General features: G+C 39.2%; 1 protein-coding gene across 12 annotated transcripts in view; it reads right to left on the reverse strand.

The window, feature by feature from the left end:
* The window catches only part of LOC135195732 (protein turtle-like), a 346,860-nt gene that overhangs the window by 256,272 nt on the left and 63,088 nt on the right, over nucleotides 1-27,500 (reverse strand). The window contains exon 3 of one of the 12 annotated variants that reach the window (XM_064222161.1): nucleotides 5,729-5,799. The exons of the other annotated variants lie outside the window; for them this stretch is intronic. The gene's annotated coding sequence lies outside the window, so the exon portion shown is untranslated. The remainder of the gene's footprint in view (nucleotides 1-5,728; nucleotides 5,800-27,500) is intronic. 12 annotated transcript variants of the gene reach the window in all.

A 27,500-nucleotide genomic window follows, 5' to 3' on the forward strand; every position in this document is an offset into this window, starting at 1 on the left:
GTGTGTGTGTGTGTGTGGACGTCGAGGTGCTTCTCTCTCTCTCTCTCTCTCTCTCTCTCTCTCTCTCTCTCTCTCTCTCTCTCTCTCTGATCTGAGGAACCTGTAGTACATACGATTCCCTAATGAAAGCAAGGCCAATGCCTTATGGAACCAGCTTTTCCGAGTAAAAAAAGGCGTATGGTTAAATGTATACGCCTGGATGGAGGCAAGGACGTTGCGAATACAAATACATACATATGCATACATACATACATAAATATATAGATATACTTATAGATATAATATATATAGATATATGTGTGTGTATGTACATATACATAAATTTAGATATAAATACTCAATATATAAATATCCCTACATACAAATACTATATATGTAATATAATATAACATTAATATAATATAAACATACACAGAGAAGGCGTCTCATTGTCATCGTCAGTAGGTCCAAGCGTCCAGAAATATCAAGCAACTCGTGAAGGCTGACGGCGGAAGCTGGGCCTTTTGTATTGGGAGGAAGGGGGAGGGGGCCGGGGGAGGGGAGGGGGGGTGCGTGTGGCCTCTTGTATTTGGCCAATGAAGCGATTCCAAAAGAGAGTTTCATCTCAAATCCCCCGAGAGTAATCTGGCGGGAACCGTCTTGTCATTCCCTCTGGAATGGAGGAGGGGGAGGGGGAGGGTGGAGGGGGAGGGGGAGGAGGAGGAGGAGGAGGAGGAGGAGGAGGAGGAGGAGGAGTTGTTTGGGTTGGACTGCCATTGAGGGTTAACCTCCCGAGGTGGAGGACGGGAAGGAAACACACAACTGGAGTGGTTGATCGAACTTCCATCATGGGATGTGCAGATGTTTGGAATTTATTTCCTTATCTCGAGAATGTATGTATTTGGATGCGTCGGTCATGTTCTTCATTTGTATATGATGTTATATTCCAGTGAAGGTCTTTAATTGTATAAGATCTTGAGCTGAACCATTATTATTATTATTATTATATAAATATCGAAGAGTTCCATATGCGAAGACTTTTCATTGCTCACATGGCTCCACAATTTCAATTTCATCCCAAAAATGAGAGAGAGAGCGAGAGCGCAGACTGATGATGTGACTCGCAATATGAATAACTCATATGATGTAACTCATATGATGTGACTCACATTATGTGATTCACATGATGTAACTCATATTGTGACTCACATAAATGTATGAGAACTGCCAAGTAAGAATCTGCGTGAATTCATGCCCTAAGCTCTCTCTCTCTCTCTCTCTCTCTCTCTCTCTCTCTCTCTCTCTCTCTCTCTCTCAAAATACTGGCACATGCATAACATGCATACACACATATCTTCCGTAATAAAATGAAGTGTATATATGCATGCGTGTATATTTATATAATACATACGTATAAGTATATATATATATATATATATATATATATATATATATATATATCTATTCCCTTTCATTATTCCTTGTTTCCGTTTCATTCCCCTTCTTCTTCTTCCCTACTTTCTCATTTACCCCTTTTTCATCCTTTTCACCGACCCGTTATTCGTTTTGGGCCCAATTCTACCCCATTTCATTCTTTCATTTACTCTGTTTTGTTTTTTTTTTTTTTTTTTTTGCATTTTTTTTTTGTCTTTCATTGCTTCATTTTTTCCCTTTAATCCCTCATTTTTTTCCTTTTCATTTCTCCATCTTTCCTTAATGATTTGTGTGCGGGTTCAGAGAAGAAGAAGAAGAAGGCGAATAATAACAATTCTACTGTGAAGAAGAAAATAATAATAATGATAATAATAATAATAATAATAATAATAATAATCAATAATAATAATAATAATAATAGAACGAAGAAAAATAACGACAATAATAATAGAATACGAAGAAGAAAATAACAATAATAACAGAATACGAAGAAGAAAATAATTATAATACAATAATAGAATGAAAATAATAATGATAATAGTAATAGAATACGAAGAAGAAAACAATAAAAAAAAATAATAATAATACAAAGAAGAAAATAATAATAATAATAATAATAATAATAATAATAATAATAGAATGAAGAAGAGAATAAGGAGAAGAAATAGATGATGATGATGATGATGATGATGCCAGGAGGGCGGCAACTCCAACCGGTTTGGAAAGAATTGAAGGTCGGCCGCGAAGCGTCTCTCGAAAACAGGAACCCCTCCCCACCCCACACAGCCCCACCCCACCCCCTCCCTCGCTTATTCCCAGCCTCGAGAGAAGATCCTGCGAGGCTTAAACATCCTTCGCTCCTTCTCTCTCCACCCAACGGTCGTCAGCAATGATTCAACAGAATTATCTCTCTCTCTCTCTCTCTCCTCTCTCTCTCTCTCTCTCTCTCTTTCCTCTGGGCTTTTAAATGAAGCCACGCCTATGGTAATGACGGTTGAACTGAAAGATTGTGTGCTGCTGGATGCGAGCTACACAAGCTATTGTTATCATTATTACTACTTCTACATCTACTAATAATGATAATAATAATAATAATAATAATAATAATAATAATAACAAGAAGAAGAAGAAGAAGACTAGTGAGTATTACTACTACTTCTACTACCACTACTACTAATACCACCACCATCATCACTACTACTAATACCATTACTTATAAGAATGATAATAATAAAAAATATTATAGCAAGATGAATAGTAAGTATTGCTACTACTTTTGCTACCGCTACTAATACCACCACCATCACCACTACCATTACTTATAATAATAATAATAATAATAATAATAATAATAATAATAATAATAATAATAATAATAATAATAATTAATTAATAATAATATTATTATTATTATTATATTATTATTATTATTTTATTATAGCATGGAGATACTATAATTAGAAATAATAATATAATAATAATAAAATAATAATAATAATATAATAATAATAATATATTATTTATATACATTATATTATTATGTATTATTAATTAAGTCATTGGAGATACTATATTCGAATTAAAGATCGCTTGACGCTGGGATGTCTACTAATAATATGTCCATTAATACATTACTATTATTAGCACTACTACAGGCAATAATGCTTAGTAGTAACAAGAGGTAAATTAAGGTTGGGCATATTCGACGTCACAAAATACTACTACTACTACTACTACTACTACTACTACTACTAATAATAATAATAATAATAATAATAATAATAATAATAATAATAATAATAATAATAATAATAATAAATACTTCTGAAACGTCAAAATCTCTTGCTTCCTCCATCAAGAACGTTTTCCTTACACTAGCAATATTTTCAATCAATCTATCATCACTACATGATAACATCCGTCTGTTACAGGGAATCGCATCAGTTCTACTGATCCAGATACCTCCCGTGAAACAGCAGCATTACTGTGTTCTTCTGTTGCTGTAATATTCTGTTGACTGTATTTTTCTCTTACTGTATTCTTCTATCACTGTACTTTTCTGTTATTCTTCTGTAACTGGGGAAATGTTGCAAAAAGATTTCCAATTTAATTCTATGTTAGATTTTTTTTTTATTCTTCACCTTTCATCATCACAATGGCTCTCTCTCTCTCTCTCTCTCTCCTCTCTCTCTCTCTCTCTCTCTCTCTCTCTTTGACAGAACTTGATCGCAAAATATGCTTGGATCGTGTGCAGTAAGGCAAATGAAGTCAATGAAATAAGTCAAATTCTTCGATTTACTTGACTGTAAAAAAGAAAAAGTAAATATATTGGTGAGAAAAATAAAAAATAAGGCTTCCAACGAAAGCTCCCGTCCACAAGAATACCATCCTACTTTTCCATAATACCAGGCGTCACGAGAACTTAGAAAAAAAAAAATCTGAATTCACGACCGACAAAAAAATTGAATTTTTTTTTTTTTTTTTTTGTGAAATGAATTCACGACCCACAAAAAAATTAAAAAATTAAAGATGTTTGTGCAGTGAATTCACGACGCACAAAAGAAAAACCATGAACCACAAAATGAAAATATATTTTTGGGGAGGTGAATTCACGACCCACAAAAAAAATAGATTTTCGTGAAGTAAATTCACGAAAAAAATTGTGAAGTGAAATCACGACCCACAAAAAAAGAAAAAAAGAAAAATGAAGATTTTTGGGAAGTGAATTCATGACCCACAAAAAAATGTGAAGTGAATTCACGAACCACAAAAAAAAAAAAAATTTAAATGAATTAACGACCCACAAAATATTTGTGAAGTGAATTCACGACCCACCAATTTTTTTTAAGTGAATTCACGACCCACAAAAAAATTTGTGAAGTGATTTCACGACCCACAAAAAAAACTGTGAAGTGAATTCACGACCCACAAAAAAATTTGTGAAGTGAATTCACGACCCACACAAAAATTTGTGAAGTGAATTCACATCCCACAAAAAAATTTGAAGTGAATTTACAACCCACAAAAAAAAAAATTGTGAAGTGAATTCACGACCTACATTAAAAAAAAATTTTGTGAAGTGAATTCACGACCTACATTAAAAAAAAAAATTTTTGTGAAGTGAATTCACGACCCACCAAAAAAAAAAATTTGTGAAGTGAATTCACGACCCATAAAAAGAAAGGACTTTTGTGAAGTGAATTCACGACCCACAGAGGTTAATGAGGAGCTCATGACTTTACAATACGTCTCGAGATTACCATATAACAGGATTCTTGCTCTACAGTTTCCATGTTAATTCATCTCTGCATAATTTTACAATAGCTCCCTACTCGACTCACTCACGGTCCTCGCTCCTCTAGATTTTTGGGGGAAGGGTGGAGAAGAGAGGGGGAGGAGGGGTGCCCTAAGGAAGGCCAACCTGTCTGCCCACCCCACCCCTCCACCTAAACACCAGACTCCATACGGCGGCTCTATACTGCCGAGGAGGCCGCCAGGAGTGACTTCCAAAGGGATCTTTTTAGGCCTACTACTAAAACACGACAAATAATTATTGTTTCGGTGGTAGAGGCCTCAGGCAAGACGGGAAAAAAATACTAAAAAGGACGACGAGGGAACAAACAACCCATTCGTTACTAAATTCACTGGGCTGGAAAAGGTCCTACATCCATATTGCCTCTTTGTAAGAACAAATATAAACGTGCATATGCAGAGATCTAAGCAAGAAATACGCTCATATGAACGAGATTCATATGTTATTAAATACAACTGAATGTTGATTCTTGAACCGATCTCTTCTGTACGAGAATTCCAAGGCGTATGTCAAATGATTACTGTAACATTTTCATATTATAGTGCCATTCTCTCTTCTCATGAAGTTTGCTTGTCAGCTTGGTAAATCTATTACGAAAATTACATATAAATTGTATTTTTGAAAGTACTGTATTCGTATAATATATATATAATATATATATATATATATATATATATATATATATATATTATATATATATGTATACACACACACACACACACACACACACACACATATATATATACTTATATATATAATATATATATATAAATATATATATATATATATATATATATATATATATATATATATAATGAACATATATATACCTAGATAGCCTTATATAAAGAAATTTTAAAAAGTGAATAAATTCACTCACAAGTAGACTAGACGCTCGACTATTTCTAAGAGTCTATGCATAAATCATTCTCATCCACAAGTCGAATATATTAACAATAAATAAATTTAAAAAAATATAGATATGAAACTTGTAATACTTACAAAGGAGACACAACGTCCGCTCCTCAAACCATCAACAGAAACCGGGGCTGTTCCGTAACTATTAGGCTCACCTGAGGATCAGAAGAGAAGGATTACATTAGTCTCTGTATTCTACATTATATTTTCGCAAATTTATTTGCTTATTTGTTAAATTATTTACTCATTTTTTAAAAATTAGAACAATTATTTTTTAACCCATTTGTTAATTCTTTTCTCATTTGTTAAATTATTTACTCATTTGTTAAATTTATTAATTATTAAAATATTTACTCATTTGTTTAAAATTATTTACTTGTTTTAAAATTATTTACTCATTTGTAAATTATTTACTCTTTTGTTGAATTATTTTCTACTCATACGTTAATCTTATTTTTTTTTATAATTTATATCTTCTTTCTATCAGTGGAATACATTCTGGTACAGATTACAGAATAGCAAAGAATATAGAATTGAGGCCAAAGGCCAAGCGCTGGGACCTATGAGGAGGTCATTCGGCGCTGAAAGGGACATCGATAGTAAGGTTCTAAAGGCGTAACAAGAGGGAAACCTCAAAGCAGTTGCACTATCAAAATAATTGTTAAGAGAGGGTTGAAGATAGTGAGGTGGAGAAAAGAGAATATGAACGGAGGTACAGTAGAAGGAATGGAAGGGGTCGCAGCTAGGGGCCGAAGGGACGCCACAAAGACCTTTTTAGGCAATGCCTACCTTGCATCACGTGAGGTGCACTGACGGCACTACCCCCTCCCTACAGACTATAAACCAACCAGATTAAGAAAAGAAATTAAAAAAAGGGAGAAAAACTATATCTTAACCACCTGGAAGCCCAAAAGAGCCACATATCTTATTCATTAACAGACCTGAAGACCCACATAGATGTCAAAAATAAATAAATAAATAAATAGATAAATAAATAATAAATAAATAAAAAAGTCGCCTACTTTGAGTACTACGCCATTTGCATTATTGGTGAGTTTCAAGAGTAAAAGGCTCCATTATTACTATATCTCGCTCTATCAAGTTCAGAAGCTCTTTATTTTATTTTTTTTCCTGCCCAATAAAAGGCGAGAGTCGTGTGGTCAGTTGGCGTGTTCGTTATTCGAAGAGATCGTTGGTAAGAGAGGCGCATCTCTTTACGTCTTGATTAGGAACTGAAAACAGGCAAAATGCTTATCGTCGTTTCGTGATTTTATCAGCTGACAATTACAATACTATAATTACGTGTGTACATTTGTGTATGTATGTATATATGTATATAAAATGTGTGCATTCATCTATAATATATATATAAATAAGGAATTGTTATATATATTAATTATATATATATAATATATATATATATAATATATATATATATATATTAATATATATATATTTACTTATAAAAGGAAGCAAGTACCAGGGAGGGTAGGGGGTCGAATACTAGGGAAGCTAGAGTGGTCGAGTACTAGGGAAGGTGGGGTCTAATAGATGAGAGGGGTAGAAGAGTCCAGTACCAGGGAAGGTAGGGGGTCGAATAGTAGGGAAGCCAGAAGGGTCGAGTACCAGAGAATGTAGGGGGTCGAATAGATGGCAGGGTAGAAGGGTCGAGTACCAGGGAGGGTAGGAAGTCGAATAGCATGGGAAGGTAGAGGGTCGAATTGGAGGGAAGGTAGAGGGTCGTGTTGTAAGGAGGGAAGAGGGGGAGGGGAGTTGATAGCTTAAGGGAACCACGACCAGGGCGGAACTACAGGCGACGAAGTCGTGATGTTCCCGTAGGCGCAGTTCGGATGCTTGAAAGGAGGGGCTGGAAGAAGGGGAAAAAAAATTCTAGAAAGGAAAAAAAAAACATCATGGCCAAGGCCGGAGAAAATGACTGAAAGGAACACTGATAATTCACAGAAAAACCAGGACATACGAGGAAGAGAGGGGAAATGAAAAACTGTTGTAAAGAACCACAACTGAAAAACTGTGAATCACTTCGAGAAAAGAAAACCACAAGCGGAAGAGAAACTTTCACGGCTTAATCCATTTGCAACGGAAGCCGCAAACACAACAACAACAACAAAAACTTGGGGACTTTCTTGTGTAAATAACGGGTGGATAAACAATGTAATATTTGAAGGGAAAGGTGCATGACCGGAAGACTTTATCATTCTGGCGTCAGCCTGTGCCGTGAAAAATATATGATAAATATAAATATAAATATATATATGTATAGTGTGTGTGTGTGTGGTTGTGTGCATGTATGTGAGAAGATGTTCATTTTGTTATGTACTGTGTAACCTTGTTTAAATTTCCAAATAACTGAGTAACTGTTCACAAACCACCAACACCATTCCAGTGAGGAATAAATACATCCTACTAAATGTTAGCAACTAAACTCATTAAATTTAATGAGGCAGATACCGAAGTCTACAAATAAAATGATCCGTTACCGAACGTGCAAAAAAAATTATTTCTCGAAACTTTATGTCATGAAAATCACAGCCCACCTAGGTCGGAGAATATATATTCACTTCGTTCTGACAGAGAGTAGCATTGACTGCATCATATATTGATGACAGGAGTTGTCACAGTTTCTATGACATGAACAATAGAATCCCACACCGTAACCTAACCGAACCGAGATGGACGTATTCAGCTCACTCTCAGCAAACAGCAATGTTATTAAAACTGTGGCCTACGTAAGTGATACGCGTGGAAATCTCTCTCTCTCTCTCTCTCTCTCTCTCTCTGCTTCTTTCCCCCACTTCCAAGTGAGGGTCGGCGTTACTGACAGCTTTCCTCCCTCCCCCATGCACAGTCAAACACATCATCGTCCTCTGACAGTCGTTTGTCTCTCAGATCTTCTCGAACAGCATCCGTGGAAACGTAAGTTTGAAATAGACGTAGACGTCTTCGCTATCCGAGATCAATAGAGCCATACCTCTCACCTACTCCACGTGAGAAAGGAGACGGTCTTAAGACCACGCACTCTTCCACTCCCTTGCCCAAAGTTCTCTCCCAGCTGCCCCTCTCAATCCACCCGGGACGTGGGCCACTCCCCAATGAACGATTCTAAAGAAATCCTCCGTAACTCGGACCGATTTTTCTCCGAACCTCCCTTCTGACTGAGATCACCATCAACGGGGAAGTCGAAGTAGAATTCGTAGCGAACGCAGCCAGAATCGTGAGTCAGGAAGGAATATCTGGCAACGACGAGAGGAGAGGCTGCTACCACCACCGCCGCCGCCGAAGGAAGCAGAGGATCTTGTGCCCTGCGGCAGGGGTTCCTAAGGGCGACTCACTACCACTACGTGGCAGTGCAAAGACGTTTCTCCCCCACCTTCGTTATGAACATGGCCACGGCGTTTAAATGGTTCTGTCATGGGTTCCCACGCTCTGGGTTACCTCGTCTTTACTCTAAAGTGGATGATGCTGCTTCAAGAGGATATGCCTATGGGACCTCGTCACAGCGGCCGTTTCAGTTTAAACAAACTCTCTCTCTCTCTCTCTCTCTCTCTCTCTCTCTCTCTGTTCTACATTAACAAGATTCATTCATTTTCCGCAGTTTCAATCAGTAATACCGATATTAAGTCCCGAGTGTATTCGAATCAACGAGAAATTTCTGGTCGTGTGAAAGGAATGTTGAATGTCCTACGTCGATATAGTTTTGCAGATGATTGATTGATTAACTTCTTCAAATGGCGTCACGGTGATCATTGTCAGCAATCCGTGAAATACATGATCAGGACGTCAAAGGAGAAAGAATAAATAAGGTATGATCATTGAGACCCGACGATCTCTACATCCCACTGGTGGTAAATATTACCATAACCTCTCTCTTTCTCTCTCTCTCTCTCAGATACGTGACAAGCGAGAGGGTCTGGTTTCGATTCCTGGACCACAGAGGAACCATTTGGTTACGTACTCTTTATAACAGGTGGGTCTGGACCTGAGCAACTGCTCATTATTAGTCAGTCTCTCTCTCTCTCTCTCTCTCTCTCTCTCTCTCTCTCTCTCTCTCTCTCTCTCTCGTACGATTGGGATTATATAGGATATATATATATATATATATATATATATATATATATATATATATATATATATATATATATATATATATAATTATGTGTGTGTGTGTGTGTGTGTGTGTGTGTGTGTGTCAAGAAAACTAGCTATGCATTATTGAAATAGTAAGGCAGTCAAGAACCTTACCGAGAGAGAGAGAGAGAGAGAGAGAGAGAGAGAGAGTTATGATTTTGAATCTGCCAATATCACTGCAACTCAGTTCTCCCAGAGCCTCGCATAAAATTCACTGAAAGAGCAGTGACGTTGCAAATGTTTCCTTTAACAGAAGCACCAGGTAACGAATGAATGCGTCACAAATCCCATCTCCCCCCACCCCCACCCCCTACCCCTCCTTCCCGCCCTGCACCTCCGCTCCCACCTACCTACTGGCAAATGTAGCACTTTCAAACTGTAATGAATACAATTACGAGTTAGATGAATATAATATATATATATAATACATAATCCGAGAAATTCTTTGACACCATTTCTCCTCTTTGGTGTGGACAAATGATAAAGTCGGTCACAGAATTATCATTATGACGTACAATTACCATTGTAATGTCACACGCACATACAGGCAGGGCGAGGCCTTTGCTACAGACCGCCCCCCCCCCCCACCATCCCCCGCCCCTCCATCTAAATAAGCAGTAAGGTAATAAAAAATGGCAGGGTAATAAACCGGGACCTGATAATAATAAATGCACTGTGAAATGGTGAGCGTTCGGCGCGCGTCAGACGTATTAGTGAATAAGCTGCCCTAATATCTGAAGAGATGTGAACGCTTACGAGAAGAAACGACAATAATAAACTGCAACTAAAGAATAAAAAGGGGCAATGCCAGATGGACCGTGTGAGGGCCGGAAGGGGGCCGTCCAAAAATAACGTTTTGGTGATGATGAGATGATGATGATACCCAATACTCATACAAAAAAAGAAAGAAAAAAAAAACACCACACACACATCCCCACCCACACAAAAGTTTAAAAAGAGAAAATATATATATAAAAAAAAGCACGGCTCATTTCGCCGTGTTATTCTGAATAGGAGAAGTGAAGCTACAAATCGCATCAAAGAGCAGAGTGTTCTCTCTCTCTCTCTTCTCTCTCTCTCTCTCTCTCTCTCTCTCTTAAAAAGTCAAGTCGAGTCAATATCCCTTTCTCAGTATGAAAGGCCTCGTCGATTCGTCCCCTGGGCAACGCTCACATACAATACTCACAAGGGAAGGAGATGAAGGGGGGTATCTCTCTCTCTCTCTCTCTCTCTCTCTCTCTCTCTCTCTCTCTCTCTCTCTCTCTCTCTTCTTATTCTTTATATGTCAACCGCCATCAGCAGCAGCTGAGTAGCAACTAAGTACATATTTCACGGTATAGGTCAAAAGAAACAATTCTCCTTAAGTATATATTTTTTAAGTAAGCCCGTCCCTGCAACTCCTTTCCACGCTCGGCTTTAAGATCCCAAAGAGAGAGAGAGAGAGAGAGAGAGAGAGAGAGAGAGAGAGAGAGAGAGAGAGAGAGAGAGAGAGAGAGTCTCTCTCCAGAACACTCGCAAAGCCGAAGGGAGGATGATTAACCGTTCCAGGCCACCTCCTCCTAAGTGGATTCGATCAGAAACTGAGCAATTCATCAGTGAAAGTCGCGATGCCAGCCCCGAATTGGCAATTAGATTTTGACGCCCCAGATATCGAGTTTCGGCGACGTCTCCTGCGTGATACAGGGTCAAACCACTGACCAGTCAGTGCCTACCGACGACTGTCGAGACTCATCACATCAGGAGCGAGGGGATCCGGCGGGAACTTCGTCTGACTTCTCTACCGAAAACTCTTTGTCATTGGTCGGGAGTTTCCTAGATCGTTGGCTGTGACTGAGGTCTTCTGCGATGATTATAGAGGGATCTCTGACTAAAACAGCATTTCCTAGAGTCTTCTTTCTGGCGTTTCACTTCCACTTCGACAGTCGCTTCCAAAAGCAACTGGAATCTTCTTCTTCTTCTTCTTTGCCTTCAGCTTTTCCCATTTTTATATGGGGTCGCTGTTTCTAGTCAGCTTTCTTCATCTTCCTCTGTCCTGTGCATCTTGTTCTCTTAGACCCTTTTCCTTCATGTCATTCAATCATTTATCTTTCCACCTGAACTTTGGCCTTCCCCTCCCTCCCTCTTCTGCCTTCCACCTCCAAAAGCAACTGGAAGAACACCTTTAATAATTACATTATCGCTGGATATGGTTTAGGTCTTCCTAGATGATGACAACAGGGTTCTTTTGACTACAATCATTATTTTCTGGAGTTTTTTTGTTGTTTCACTTTCACTTATCCTTTTTCACGTATTCGACAGTCGCTTCCAAAAGCACTCTCGTATTTGCAATAACACCTTCAGTAATGGCATCAATCAGTTGAACCCAATTTGAAATTTCGTCCTCAGGTGTCTTTCCACCTCAATGAAGACTTAAGCACCAGGCTCAGGTTTACTGCTGTTTTCTAAGGCGAACAACCTTCCTTTCAATGCTATACCAGCAAGAGTGCTGCTTTCTCTCGTTAATCCGACCGTCAGTCTGTTATATTTCATTCTAAGATCCATCTCTCTCGACCTTTCTTTCCGAGTTGAATACCTTCCGTAAGGTATTTTTCTTTTTACTTTTAAGTAATTCAGGCCAAAGAAGAATCGCTGGGACCTATGAGGTCATTCTGAGCTGAAAGGGAAACTGAGAGGTGTAACGGGGAAAACCTCAAAGCAGTGGCATTATGGGAAGTAAGATGGAAGAAAGTGAGAATATGAACGAAGGTACTATAATAAAGGAATGAAAGGGGGTTGCAGCAGCTACGGGACGAATCGACGCTGCAAAGACCCCTCGAGTAATGCCTACAGTGCACCGCGTAAGGCGCACTGAAGGCCCCCCCTCCCCCCTTAAGGGAACTAAAGTTTTCGGTCGTCAATTTTCACTCTCCCTCTCGTGTACCGCTGAATAATTCTCCTGACCTTTGCAACGGCACTTCTAACAATCTCCCTTTTTTACCGTCACTAAACATCTCATTCCGCGAAGACGCACTTCCGTTGTTCCCCCCCCCCCCCCCCCCCCTCATCTTCATTTTCCACTTGAAGCCCAATGTTTGTTCCCTTCCTGCCCAATCTCTTTCATCGACAGTCAGTCACTCACTCCCCCTTAGCTCTCTCTCTCTCTCTCTCTCTCTCTCTCTCTCTCTCTCTCTCTCTCTCTCTCTATAGCAGAGCGTTGCCAAGCGATCCACAAAGACCATCGCATGTTGTTTTCGCAAGACATATATACTGCCGCATAATCACCTTCTCCGCATTCCCTGACATTCCTGGAACCGTATACATACCATATTCTTATCCTTCGTTGTGCATGTTCGTTAAACCGCGGAGACCATTTCTCATCCCCAGCCCCCACCCCCTCACCCCCCCGACCCTAGCCGACCTGGTTTCGAGGCTATTCGGAAGAAATTCTTCATTGCAAAGTCGGATTGACAAGAGAGTTCGGCGGAAGATCGACAAGTTGAGCGTTCGTTGCACGAGCATTGTGTTGTGTTTCCAAGTATAGAGAGAGCTCCATCTGCTAAAAACAAAAATCTCGAAGATTTTTTTTTTATTATTTGACTCTAAAACATATTTATTTAGTAGGTCCATGTCACGTGACATTTTCAGAAGCATGCAGAATAGCAATGATTAAATATGACAAATAAGTTAAGTTAATCAGCACAATAATTATAACGGTAATCATGGACGGTGGTCTCATAAATACACTACAGCATAAAACAGGTATCATAAAATAATAATAATAATAATAATAATAATAATTAATAATAATTAATAATAATATAATAATAATATCTTATTAAAAGTAACTTCTGCCTCAGCTGTTCGAAAGTCTTTGTTATATATTTTTACATAGAAATATATTTTTAATATATAATTGTGGATATTTTTTAACAATTTGTTTTAACGAAACTGAATTTCTTAACAATAATAATAATAATTGGGAAAAACTCACTAGAGTTCATAAATTGTTCTAAAGGGCCCACAATAATATACTAATTGTTAAGAGGTCTTGTTTCATTCTATATAAAAGCTTTTTTTTTTTTTTTTGTATGGTGTTTTTACTTTGCATGGAACCAGTGGTTATTCAGCAACGGGACCAACGGCTTTACGTGACTTCCGAACCACGTCGAGAGTGAACTTCTATCACCAGAAATACACATCTCTGACCCCTCAGTGGAATGGCCGATGGGTTCATCTTCAGTCCAAATTGTGAAGGGTTCGAAAGCTTTCAAAAAAATTTTACACCAGCTTTTAACAAGTATATCATTGTGGACCCTTTAGAATAATAATAATAATAATAATAATAATAATAATAATAATAATAATAATATAAAACACCAAGAGATGAAGGACACGATCAGGAAAGAATATATGCAGAGCCTCAAGGCGATACTCAAGTCAAAACTCAACGCCGGAAATATGATAAAAGCCATAAACACATGGGCAGTGCCAGTAATCAGATACAGCGCAGGAATAGTGGAATGGACGAAGGCAGAACTCCGCAGCATAGATCAGAAAACCAGGAAACATATGACAATACACAAAGCACTACACCCAAGAGCAAATACGGACAGACTATACATAACACGAAAGGAAGGAGGGAGAGGACTACTAAGTATAGAGGACTGCGTCAACATCGAAAACAGAGCACTGGGGCAATATCTGAAAACCAGTGAAGACGAGTGGCTAAAGAGTGCATGGGAAGAAGGACTAATAAAAGCAGACGAAGACCCAGAAATATACAGAGACAGGAGAAAGACAGAAAGAACAGAGGACTGGCACAACAAACCAATGCATGGACAATACATGAGACAGACTAAAGAACTAGCCAGCGATGACAATTGGCAATGGCTACAGAGGGGAGAGCTAAAGAAGGAAACTGAAGGAATGATAACAGCGGCACAAGATCAGGCCCTAAGAACCAGATATGTTCAAAGTACGATAGACGGAAATAACATCTCTCCCATATGTAGGAAGTGCAATATGAAAAGTGAAACCATAAACCACATAGCAAGTGAATGCCCGGCACTTGCACAGAACCAGTACAAAAAGAGGCATGATTCAGTAGCAAAAGCCCTCCACTGGAGCCTGTGCAAGAAACATCAGCTACCTTGCAGTAATAAGTGGTACGAGCACCAACCTGAAGGAGTGATAGAAAACGATCAGGCGAAGATCCTCTGGGACTATGGTATCAGAACGGATAGGGTGATACGTGCAAACAGACCAGATGTGACGTTGATTGACAAAGTCAAGAAGAAAGTATCACTCATTGATGTCGCAATACCATGGGACACCAGAGTTGAAGAGAAAGAGAGGGAAAAATTGGATAAGTATCAAGATCTGAAAATAGAAATAAGAAGGATATGGGATATGCCAGTGGAAATCGTACCCATAATCATAGGAGCACTAGGCACGATCCCAAGATCCCTGAAAAGGAATCTAGAAAAACTAGAGGCTGAAGTAGCTCCAGGGCTCATGCAGAAGAGTGTGATCCTAGAAACGGCACACATAGTAAGAAGAGTGATGGACTCCTAAGGAGGCAGGATGCAACCCGGAACCCCACACTATAAATACCACCCAGTCGAATTGGAGGACTGTGATAGAGTAAAAAAAAAAAAAAAAAAAAAAAAAAAAAAAAAAAAAAAAAAAAAAAATAATAATAATAAATAAATACTAATAATAATAATGAAGATGATAATAAACCTAGGCAACATTATGGAAATGCAGAGACAATTCTGATAACATTGCAATAACATTTCCTCCGATTTTCGATTCTAATAGTATAACTCAACCCATCCTGTTTCGGCCTTACCTTACAGACCTTACATCTTGTTCGGGTTGCCCCAGGTCCCTCAGTGTGAGGCACCTCTAATGTCTACCAGAGAGTTGCTAGTACATCTTCCGGTATATTTTGCATCTTCCAATCTTGGATGGTCTGGGATGCAGTTTAGATATTTGTCGAGCTTATTCTTAAACACATCTACGCTCACTCCTGATATATTCCTCAGATGAGCTGACAACGCATTGAATAGACGCTGCATTATCGATGCTGGGTGCGTAGTGGATTAATGTCCTGTGTGCTTTCCTTATTTTTTCCTGGTATAGTTTTGGGCACTATTAATCTACCTCTGCTGCTCTTTCTGATATTTTTAGTTCCATGATATTTTCTGCTATTCCTTCTATCTGTTTCCATGCCTGAATTATCATGTAGCGTTCTCTTCTCCTTTCTAGACTATATAATTTTAAGAATTGTAGTCTTTCCCAGTAGTCTAGGTCCTTAACTTCTTCTATTCTAGCTGTAAAGGACCTTTGTACACTCTCTATTTGTGCAATATCCTTTTGATAGTGTGGGTACCATATCATATTGCAATATTCAAGTGGACTACGAACATATGTTTTATAAAGCATAATCATGTGTTCAGCTTTTCTTGTTTTGAAGTGCCGTAACAACATTCCCATTTTTGCTTTACATTTTGCCAACAGAGTTGCTATTTGATCATTGCATAACATGTTCCTATTCATCATCACACCAAGGTCTTTAACTGCTTCCTTATTTGTGATGGTCTCATTATTAGGTCCCTTATATGCATATAGCTTTCTTTCTCTGTCTCCATAATTTATTGATTCAAATTTATCAGAGTTAAATACCATCCTATTTACCTCTGCCCAATCATATACTTTGTTAAGGTCTCTTTGTAGAGCGTTCCTATCTTCATCACAAGTAATTTCTCTACTTATTCTTGTGTCATCTGCGAAACTACTCACTACCGAATCCTTAACATTATTGTCTATGTCTTCAATCATAATAACAAACAGTATTGCAGCTAACACCGTACCTTGCGGCACACCGGATATTACCTTGGCTTCATCCGATTTCTCGTCGTTTGCAATAACTATCTGTTTTCTGTTGTGTAAAAATTCTTTTAACCATCTTCCTACTTTATCCACGATATTGTGTTTTCTAATTTTCTTCGCTAATATATTATGGTCTACTTATCAAAAGCTTTTGCAAAGTCTAAATAAACCACATCTGTTTCATTTCCGCTTTTCATATTTTTAATATGTTCTCACGGTGGACTAACAGTTGGGTTTGTGTACTTTTTCCGGGTACGAAACCATGTTGTCCTTTATTAAACAAATTATTTTTTATTAAATGTTTCATAATATTTTTCTTCATTACCCTTTCATACACTTTCATAATATGTGATGTTAGACTCACAGGCCTATAATTACTTGCCTCTAGTCTTGATCCACTTTTGAAAGTAGGGGTAATATATGCTAATTTGTGCTCATCATAAATCTTGCCTGTATCTACACTTTGTCTTAATAATATTGCAAGTGGCTTTGCGATAGAATGAACTACTTTCTTTAACAAAATAGCAGGAATTCCATCAGGCCCTGCAGCAGCTCCATTTTTAATTTCATTAATAGCCTGCACAATATCAGCTTCATTAATATCTATGTCAGCTAAATATTCACTATTTTCATCCCTTACTTCTATATCATTATCTTCATTATCTATTCTAGGGGTGAATTCTCTCTTATATCGTTCTGCCAGTATGTTGCAAATTTCCTTTTTTTCATTCGTTAATCTCCCTTCAATTCTCAGAGGGCCTATTTCTATTCTTCTTTTATTCATCTTCTTCGCATATGAGTATAATAGTTTGGGGTTTTGCTTGATATTTAATAGGGTTTTTCTTCCAAGTCCCGTTTTTCATTTTCTTTTGATTGTATAATCTTTTGTTCTGCATTTTTCTATCTTACTTTTTATTTCTATAACTTTCCATGCATTTTTTTCTTTTGCAAGACCTTTTTTCCACTTTCTGATTTTCTGGAACAAGATCCTTCTGTCTCTTGGTATGCATGAATGATGTTTACTTTTCTTCTTCGGTATATATTTTTCCACTATTTTCTCCAATATTTTATATAATATCTCCGTATTTACCCTTATGTCATCACTTACGAAAATGTTATCCCAATCTTTGTTTAATTCTTCATTAATTTCTGACCATTTTATATTTTTACTGTAGAAGTTGTATTTTCCATATCCTTCCCACTTTTTCATTTCTTGCTTATCTCTATTTTCACTTGCTTTGGAATGAACTGTTAATTCTATGACATTATGGTCTGAAATACTCGCATTATAAACTATTATTTCTTTAACATAATTCATCTCGTTCACAAATACTAGGTCTAAAGTATTTTCCTTTCTTGTTGGCAGGTGATTTATTTGTTGAATGTTGTATTCTAGTAGCATATCTAATAGCTTTTCAAATTGCCTCTTATCTTCTGCACTACTATTACTCTCTTTTTTATATGTATAAGTACAACCACAATCTCCTATTCGTTCTTTCCATTCTACGAAAGGAAAGTTGAAGTCACCAGATAGGAGAATAGTCCAGTCCTTGTGATTTCTACATATATCATCCAATTTTTCAATTATTAAGTCAAACTCTTTAGTATTAGGACGTCTATATTATTTACTATGTTCATCAATTTTTCAGATTCAAATTCTACCGCTATTAGTTCACATTCTGAGTTACTATATTTCTCATATATTTTTCCTTGTTTTTTGTCTTTCCCATATATTGCGGTTCCCCCTTGATTCCTATTTTTTCTATCTGATCTATAAGTTTGGAACCCTTTTATTTGATCATCATTCCCAGTCTCTTGGGAATACCAGGTTTCACTTATATTCATTATATCTATTTTCTTTTCATTTTGGGTTAGTTCTTCTAAGTACTCTATTTTTCTTTTTGAGTTACTCGTAACTAAACCCTGCGCATTCATCACTATGATGGTTTGCGTGTTTTCTCCTTCATTTAATACTGGTAGTAATAAGGATTTTCCCATGTCTCTTTCCTGTTCTGGTATGTTGTTCTTTTTTTCATTTCCAGAAATTCTGACATTAAAAAATCCAACTTTTCCATAATATTTGATCTTCCTTCATCATAATTATTCATTTTGTGTCTGAATCTGCAATTTTCTCCATTTCTGCAATATCCTCTTGCATAATAAATACAGTTATTATCTCTTGAGTAGAATTTCGGAGCTGATGCTTTGAAATTTTTTGCTGACACCTCTGCATATCTCATTGGTGGTTTGCTTTTCTCTTTTACCTGATATTCTTGATTTCTCTCTTTATTTGTTTCTTTCTTATTTTGGATTTTATTACTTGGTTGGTTATTTATTTGATTATGATTCATGGCTACAGGGTGCTATATTTGCATTTTTTGTCGAACTTACATCCTTTTCCTTCTTTTAGGTTTTTACATATTTTTGGATGCAGATCTCTGCAATCATCCCCATATCCATCTAAGTATGCACATTTACCATATATTTCATAGTTTTGACATATCTTAGGATGTTTGTAGTAACATCTTTCTCCAAATCTGCAATTCCCTCTTTTCAAAAGGTTGCAGATTTTGTCTTTCTTGTCTATTTTTTCCTCTTTCCCGTCATTGTATAGATCTGGGTAGAGCCTCTTCGGGATTTGCTTTTCTGTTGTCATATCGTAATTTATTTCTTCGTAGGTATGCTGCTTTATTGCCTCATATGTAGTATCAATGAGTATCTCTGCATCCATACTTTTATCTTGTTCTTTGTTTTCCTTATTTTTTTCTGTCATTTCATTTTTGTTTACTTCTCTTCCGTTTTCCTTTTCCTCTTCTTTTTCTTCTTCTTCTTCTCCTCTTCCTCTTCTTCTTCATCCTCAACTATTTGTACATTCAATCTTGATTTAATAACATTGTCTATCCATGATAGACATGTTGAACAAAAAATTCTTGTATCTTTTCTCAAATCTTGTATTACCTCAGCACACTGTGGATGGGTCGGAATGTTGCATGCAGCACATTTTCTGATTAGGTTTTGTGGATTGACTATGCTATACCAAACCTTACACAGTTTGCATGCTTTTGGCATTCTTTTTCCTAATGCATCAATTAGGATATTCACAAGATTCACCTTATTCATTTTCTTTGTCGGAATATGTTGGTTTATGTATATTTTCTTTATGAGTCTCTTGACCACTTGGATTTTATTTGGAACTTCTTCAATTATTTTCAAGATGTTTTCATTAGATTTGTTCCAGTTTGAAGGATTATATCCTTCTAATATATCTATGAATGCTTTTGTATCTTTTTGGTTAGGACTGTTGCTGATTTCATAGATGAGAAATGCCAGTTCCCTTCCTGCTACCTCATCGTATTGCGAATCTGCTAAACACGCCAAATTACGCCACCTCTTCCCGCAGTTGGAACTTACTGCCATCTTGTTCTGATTTATAGTATTACACTTGATAAACTAACTTAGAAGACGCTTTATCCTACTATTTTCACACTAATCTTATCACCGATAGTTCACGAACACTTCTAGATATTTCTCAAATTCTAGTCGTATGTTAAACTTGTGATATCTGTTGATTAATCTGACTTCACGCGGCAGAGAGAGAGAGAGAGAGAGAGAGAGAGAGAGAGAGAGAGAGAGAGAGAGAGAGAGAGAATCTCAGATTCCCCCACGCATTCTCTTCATACGTTATTCGCAAAAGACACACAACAGTGTGCCCATTTTCATCTCCTAAACCAATGACGCAATCAGTCAGTTACATATCGTAGGACCTCAGTCGAAACGCCACACTAACATTAGCCACTTGAAAAAAAAAAAAAAAAGTAAAAGGATTCAGTGATTTGAAATTCATAAGTGAAGCCAGGTACAGGTAACACGAGTGGCTTTTTTGAAAGCGATATCTTTCACAGAACTTATACCCATTGCTTTTGAATCGCTTCTGCAAGCAAGCACTTTCTTGAATTCGGACGCACAAGTGTTACAAGTGTTGCTTCTGGAAGCAATTCTGGAAGTGCATGTGTTGGCATCTGCCCAGTGTGACGATACATAACACACATTACTGACAATGACCCTCATCACATTTGCATAAAAAAAGCTAAAAAAAAAAAAACTCCATGATTAACATTCAACATGTCACTTCGTCCCATAAATGGGTCCAGAAAAGATGCTCAAATACAAAAGTTGCACCCGGAGAAGACAGCCAAAAACGAAAGTCGCACCCAGAGAAAACAGCCAGAAACCAAAGTAGCACCCAGAAAAGATAGTCAAAAGCGAAAGTGTCCATTTGCAAAAGCTGGTGGACATCGAGCGAGCGAGTGAGTGGGTGTCCTCCCTTCGCCCCCAACTCGAGCCACTGTGTTTGTGTGTGTGTGTGTGTGTGTGTGTTCAACCACAGCATCCGTCCCATCCAGAGTGAGATGCAAAGTCAAGCAGAACCAACCCACACACACATTAACATCCCCCCAAACGAAACCTCGCGATGCACTCTCTCATCTTCGTACTTGGTGGGTCCAAACACAGAGGCTTTCGCTCAGCCTCCTCATGTCCATCCAGAACTTTGGACTCATGCAACCAGTTTTCCGACGGGGACCTTCCTTCCTTCCTACCTGGCCTGGCCTACTCCCTGACCAGCTTTTGTAGGTCTGTGGTACATTGAGTCAAGTTCGAGGCGCCTCTCATACAAGTCGTTGCTCCAGAAAGAGAGAGAGAGTGCTTTCACCTCTGTATTGGAAGAGCTCCTGTGCAAACGTTTCGGCCAAGCAAGCGCTGGGACCTACGAGTAGGTCAATCAGCGCTGAAGAAAGGGAAATTGACCTCAAGAAGGTTTGAATGCTCTGGCAGGAGGAAAAACCTCGCGGATGCACTATGAAAGAATTGATGTTGATGTCTAGGGAAAGTAAGATGGGAGGTACAGTAAAAGGACTGAAAGGGGTGGCAGCTAGGGGAAATGTGACTCGAAGCCTAAATGCGGCTCGTGACTGAATAAAGAAAACCTACAATTGATTTTAAAAAAAAACGATGCATGAAGCAAATTCATTTCTAAATATATAACACTGAAACATTCACACAACTGGAGTAAGCAAATTGCTGGAATTGTAAAATAACAAATATCTTAATTTAGCCTATGATTAAATTTACAACCACATCTGGCACAAAATAAATTTTGTAACTTTCCAGAAAAAATCTTTCATGGCAGCTTAAGTAAAAAAAAAAATCTTGGTAGTCTCTGAAAAAATAAGCTTCTATAGGCCTAAAAAAAAACGAACCACCTAACCCATTCCCACTGGCCCTCCAGAAAGAAAAAATCTTGTAACCACCAGAAAAAAAATGATTGACCTAAAAAAACTCATTTGGATCTCCTTATAAGTAAAAATAAAAGGTCCCAAGGCAGCTACGGAAAACAAACTAACTTTGCCAGCCCTTTTTCTAATACACAATTCAACTGGGGAGGAAGGGAAATGCAGGACTAACCCTTCCATGTTCCCCCTCCAGACTTCCTTTTCCAATTCCCCTTCCAGACGTCTTTTTCCTAATTCCTCTTGCTTCCAGACTTCCGTTTCCTGATTCCCCTTCCTTCCAGGCTCTCCCTCCAGGATCTCCTTCAAGGCTTCCCTTCCAGGATACCCTTCTAAGATTCCCTTCAAGGTCTCCCCTTCCAGATTCCCATTCCAGGCTTTCCTTTCCAGATTCCCCTTCCTTCCAGGCTCTCCCTCCAAGATCTCCTTCAAGGCTTCCATTCCATGATACCCTTCCAAGAGTCCCTTCAGGACCTCCCCTCTCAGGATCCCATTCCAGGCTTTCCTTTCCAGATTCCCCTTCCAGACTTCCCCTCCCAGATTCCCCTTCTTTCCAGGCTCTCCCTCCAAGATCTCCTTCGGGGCTTCCATTCCATGATACTCTTCCAAGAGTCCCTTCAGGACCTCCCCTTCGAGGATCCCATTCCAGGCTTTCCTTTCCAGATTCCCCTTCCCAGATTCCCCTCCCAGGCTTCCCCATCGAAGGCAGAATCCCAAGTACGCTCCAGTCGATGCTTGGAATATATACTCTACCGCCCCAGTAACCTGCAACATTAGGCGAGACTGAATATGGTTAGTGGCTAGAGGGGGCAGGAGGAGAAGACCAGCCAGAGAGAGAGAGAGAGAGAGAGAGAGAGAGAGAGAGAGAGAGAGAGAGAGGGCAGTGTAGGCGTCAACTCCGTTCAACTGAGGGGCCAATCACCCCTTCTCCGGGGGGATGTCCGATGGCGACATTTACCTGGTGGCATTTTCTCTCTCTCACTCTCTCACTCACTCCAACCCTCAGCGGAGTATAGGAGGGAGTTTCCACCCTCCTCCTCCTCCTCCTCCTCCTCCTCCTCCTCTTATATTCCTTAGGGTCTTCCTTGTAGCCCCTTCATTCTTCTTTCACAGGTACGCAACCAAGTGTTGTAACAATTCTGAACCTGGCAAAGTGTTCTTAGACTGAAATGATCCAATACAAGTGCTATACCTCTCCCGTTAAAAGTTAACAAAAACCTTTAAAAACCAAACATAAATTACAGCTTTCAGGAGGCCTACGAGTAGGCCTAAATAGGCCTAACGACAGCAGCCGTCAGCCATAGGCATGTAACAGTCGGATGATATATAATGATATTGATGAATGTGGTTACAGCTGATGAGAACGATGGACACATGCGTCTACTGGCGCTGAAGATTCGGTCCGATGAACACAGATAGAGAGAGAGAGAGAGAGAGAGAGAGAGAGAGAGAGAGAGGGTGGGTAGGGGGGATGGGCAAGAGATTAATACACACTAGACGGCGGCGACCTTGTACTCTTGGGGCGGGAGTAACCCACCCCAAGCTTGCCTTACGCCGTGATGCACAGACCTCACTCCTCCCTCCAGAGCATTTGAGAGCCCTTTTCCCTCCCACTCGTCATCTCAGGCCCATGTACCAAGGACCTGGGAGACCCCCAGACCCCTCTAAGCGTCCTGCCAACCGACGTACATACGTCAACACGAAGCAATACGAAGTGCCGATATCAAGCAAAGCCACGAAATACTTCCAGAACATTTGAGATCCATTTTCTGTCGTCCACCTGAAGCTCCACGGCCAGGAACCACACACACATACCTGGGGGAGCCTCAGGGCCCTATATAACCATCGCCAAGGGCCGCAAGTGTAGTACATAACAATTCCCTACACCACGCGTCGAACTCAAAAGTCCAACAATGAACCATGAAGCATTCATTAGATCGTTCAGTTCCCCTTCTGCCGCTCGTAAGGCCGTTGATCTCGGAAGGTCAAGGTTAGCGAGAGGCCGAACCAGACTGACTTCGCTGCAACAAAAGGGAGAGGACTCCGAGAGGACTCCTCTTCTGAGGCGGAGCTCCGTTCCTCCTCCTCCTCCACCTCCTCCCCCGCCCTCCTCCTCTCCTTCCTTTCGGTTTCTCTCGGGAACAGGTACAGAACAGAACAGACTTGGCTGGGGGGGCCTTGGGATCACACCTCGTCTGTGAACCCGATGTTCGCCGCAGTCACACTTCTGGGGCAAGGGAATGATGGCCGTGTGAGTTCAGTGCTTGTATGAATGATCTGGCGTTTGCATTGATCTCCCTGAATAGTATATAAATATCAATCTCCTTCGATTCGCGCTTGTCAAATGGTCGTGGGAATGCGTTCCGAGTTTGCGTCATGATCGGGCGTCTGCATTTACCCAAGGTCTAAATTCTTTAGACCTTGCATTTACCTACGTGAATGTCTCCTAATCGGTGCCTTGGAAATCATACGTACAGACGACACATGGATAACACCGAAAGATAAGGAACCCGTCAATAGTTCGCTAAAAAGAGAAAAAAGATGACGAACTTAGAATCATCGATGAAATAAAAACACGATAACCTTTCACGAAAGGCAGATATGTCACGAAGTACCTGAGGAGCTGCCCTTCTACCGCAAGGAAGTGAGGTAGGACCCAGGGAACGTTTGAAAGGCTTCTGAAGGGCGGATGAATGGGTGAAGGGGGGTGGGGGTGGGGGGGGGCGTGACGTTAGCGAAACTTAGCAATCAATCTGAAAAAGGCAGCTCCTGTAGAAATAACTGTTATGTCATCAGTCGCTATTTAAGTGAGTATAAGCAAATATGGACGAAAATTTTCCTCAAGTTCAAGTTCTTCTTATTAATCCGATGCATTACTACCCTAATATAATTCTCCTTGAATGTTAATAATTAATTTTTTTCTATTCTAAAATTTTTGAATTTATCTTATTATAATAAGCGATCTCTTCTTTCTATATTTCCCATAACCTTCTGCTACTTCTTCTTTGGAAGCTTGAATTTCCAGTCAGTGGCCCCTGTTGTGGTGGGATTCTTCCATATGATTAGGGTTCATCTGAATAACAATAATAATAGCAATTCAGTTCAAACACGTTTCGTCTGCTGTTTTAGCATTGCAATGAAAACCTCACGCAACATCAACAAATATAGGACACAAGGTTTATCTACCTGTTCAGCGTTGCCAAAAACGAATGAGAAATAATCATGTGAGTTTCTATTCCTTCCCTGCTGAAATTTCAGAGCGGGGTTCACATACTGCTACTATAACAGTCCACACATGAGCGGAGCCAATAACACCACCATGGGCATAAGTGAGCCTGTTTATTTTCCCTCCGTCCAATTTACACGAACACCGATTGGATAAACCCATCCAATCAACGGATTTACGATCATTCTCTTTGTGAAAGGTATACACAGTTGATATGGCACAATTTACATTTATTGAACAGCGCTAACCGAATTAATCTACCCCCAAACACAATGACGGGCACAAATGAAGCATTTCGGTACACTGTGCCGCCCATAAGGGGTCATCCAATTTAACGGCTGACCAAAGATGATCATTCCTCCCGTATGGAACGTAATGCCTGTCCCTATATCAGTTTTTCTTTTTTCTTTTTCTGTTTAAGATCGATTGTTTGAGGGCAATGTGTTTCACGTTTAGACTTTCACCGTCCGGCCTATTACACACTGTCTCACCACTGTCTTTTTAATAAGTGTGAAGACTGAAGGTACCTTTGTAAGTATGCAGACTGAAGGTACCTTTGTAAGTAGGCAGAATGAAGACACCTTTGTAAGTATGAAGACTGAAGGTACCTTTGTAAGTAGGCAGAATGAAGACACCTTTGTAAGTATGCAGACTGAAGGTACCTTTGTATGCAGAATGGAGGTACCTTTGTAAGTACGCAAAATGAAGGTACCTTTGTAAGTATGAAGACTGAATGTTCCTTTGTATGCAGAATGAAGGTACCTTTGTAAGTAGGCAGACTGAAGGTACCTTTGTAAGTAGGCACACTGAAGGTACCTTTGTATGCAGAATGAAGGTACCTTTGTAAGTAGGCACACTGAAGGTACCTTTGTAAGTATGATGACTGAATGTTCCTTTGTATGCAAATTGAAAGGTCCTTTGTAAGTAGCAGGAACTGAAGGTACCTTTGTAAGTAGGCACACTGAAGGTACCTTTGTAAGTAGGCAGACTGAAGGTACCTTTGTAAGTAGGCACACTGAAGGTACCTTTGTAAGTAGGCAGACTTAAGGTACCTTTGTAAGTAGGCACACTGAAGGTACCTTTGTAAACAGAATGAAGGTACCTTTGTAAGTAAGCAGAATGAAGGCACCTTTGCAAGTATGCAGAACATCCCCAATGTCAGGACTGGCATTCTCGACTCTCTCTTATATATCACCGTCATTTTTAGGGTGTGGGGTGCGTTAGTATAGATCATGAATGAATAAAGACTACCTATTGTAGAAATACTAACCAAAGTAGTAGTCTTAATTCGAATTTGCTTATCAAGCACGAGGTCCAACTTGATCTAAATCCAGATTAAGTACTGGGGAATGGTTCAGATGAACAAGACTGGAATTCTTAAAGGAAAATGTCGATTTGGTCTGTATTGCACGTCCTCAAAAGCTCGTATATATCCGATCGCCTTGGTGTAGAAGACGTTAAAAAAACCGAGAGGTATGCCTCTTTTTCAGAAGTCACTCCTTAAAGAAATAAATATACCTACAGGAGAAAGTAACAAATCAAGCATGAAATTCATTTAGTAAAACATCGAATTGTTTTGTTCTGCAGTACCCAAAAACCTCGCACATCCAATTACCTTTGCGTGGACGACACTTATAAAACAAAAAAGCAAGAGGTTCACTTCGTTTTCAGAAGTCACCCCATAAGGAAAAGATACCTCCTGGAGGAGGAAACAAAGAGAAACGAAACCCTCTCCCACAGACTGCAGAAGAATCTCACTCAAGAGGTACAACCTGGCAGCTTGGGAGGAGTCCAAGACGAGAAGGTGATTCCAATATGTGAAACAACTTACCAGAAGCAGTATAAGTTTTCGGGGTTCCTGAGCAGTGACACCGATACCCCGGACCGGGTTTCTCTTTGGGAGTCTCCTGTTACACAAACCTCGCGGTGGCAGAGGAGGAGGAGGAGGAGGAGTAAGCTGCCAGGGCGCATCCTACGAGTCTCCTATGAGTCTCCTCTTCCTGTGGAGGACAAAGGTTCTCTGTCAAACCTTATTTTTTTTAAATGTCTGATTTTCCTCTCAGGAAGTTTCACCCGTTTTCGCCCTTCCTCTGAGGATATGGTGACCAATTTTTTTTTTTTTTTCTATCATGGCTGGTTTGCTAAAGCGGGCACGCCCTGCCTATTGCCCCAATAGGCCTAACGTCGTTTTAACGAGAACAGACAAAGGGGAAAAAAATGTCTCTTAAAGTTAGAGGACGCAAGAAGTAAAAATAAATCACCAATTCGGTTTTGCTCAAAACTGAAAATAAAGGAGGGGAAGGGATAGGTTGTCCTTAAAGAA

The sequence above is a fragment of the Macrobrachium nipponense genome, chromosome 16, assembly GCF_015104395.2.
Source record: "Macrobrachium nipponense isolate FS-2020 chromosome 16, ASM1510439v2, whole genome shotgun sequence".
Lineage (NCBI taxonomy): Eukaryota > Metazoa > Arthropoda > Malacostraca > Decapoda > Palaemonidae > Macrobrachium > Macrobrachium nipponense.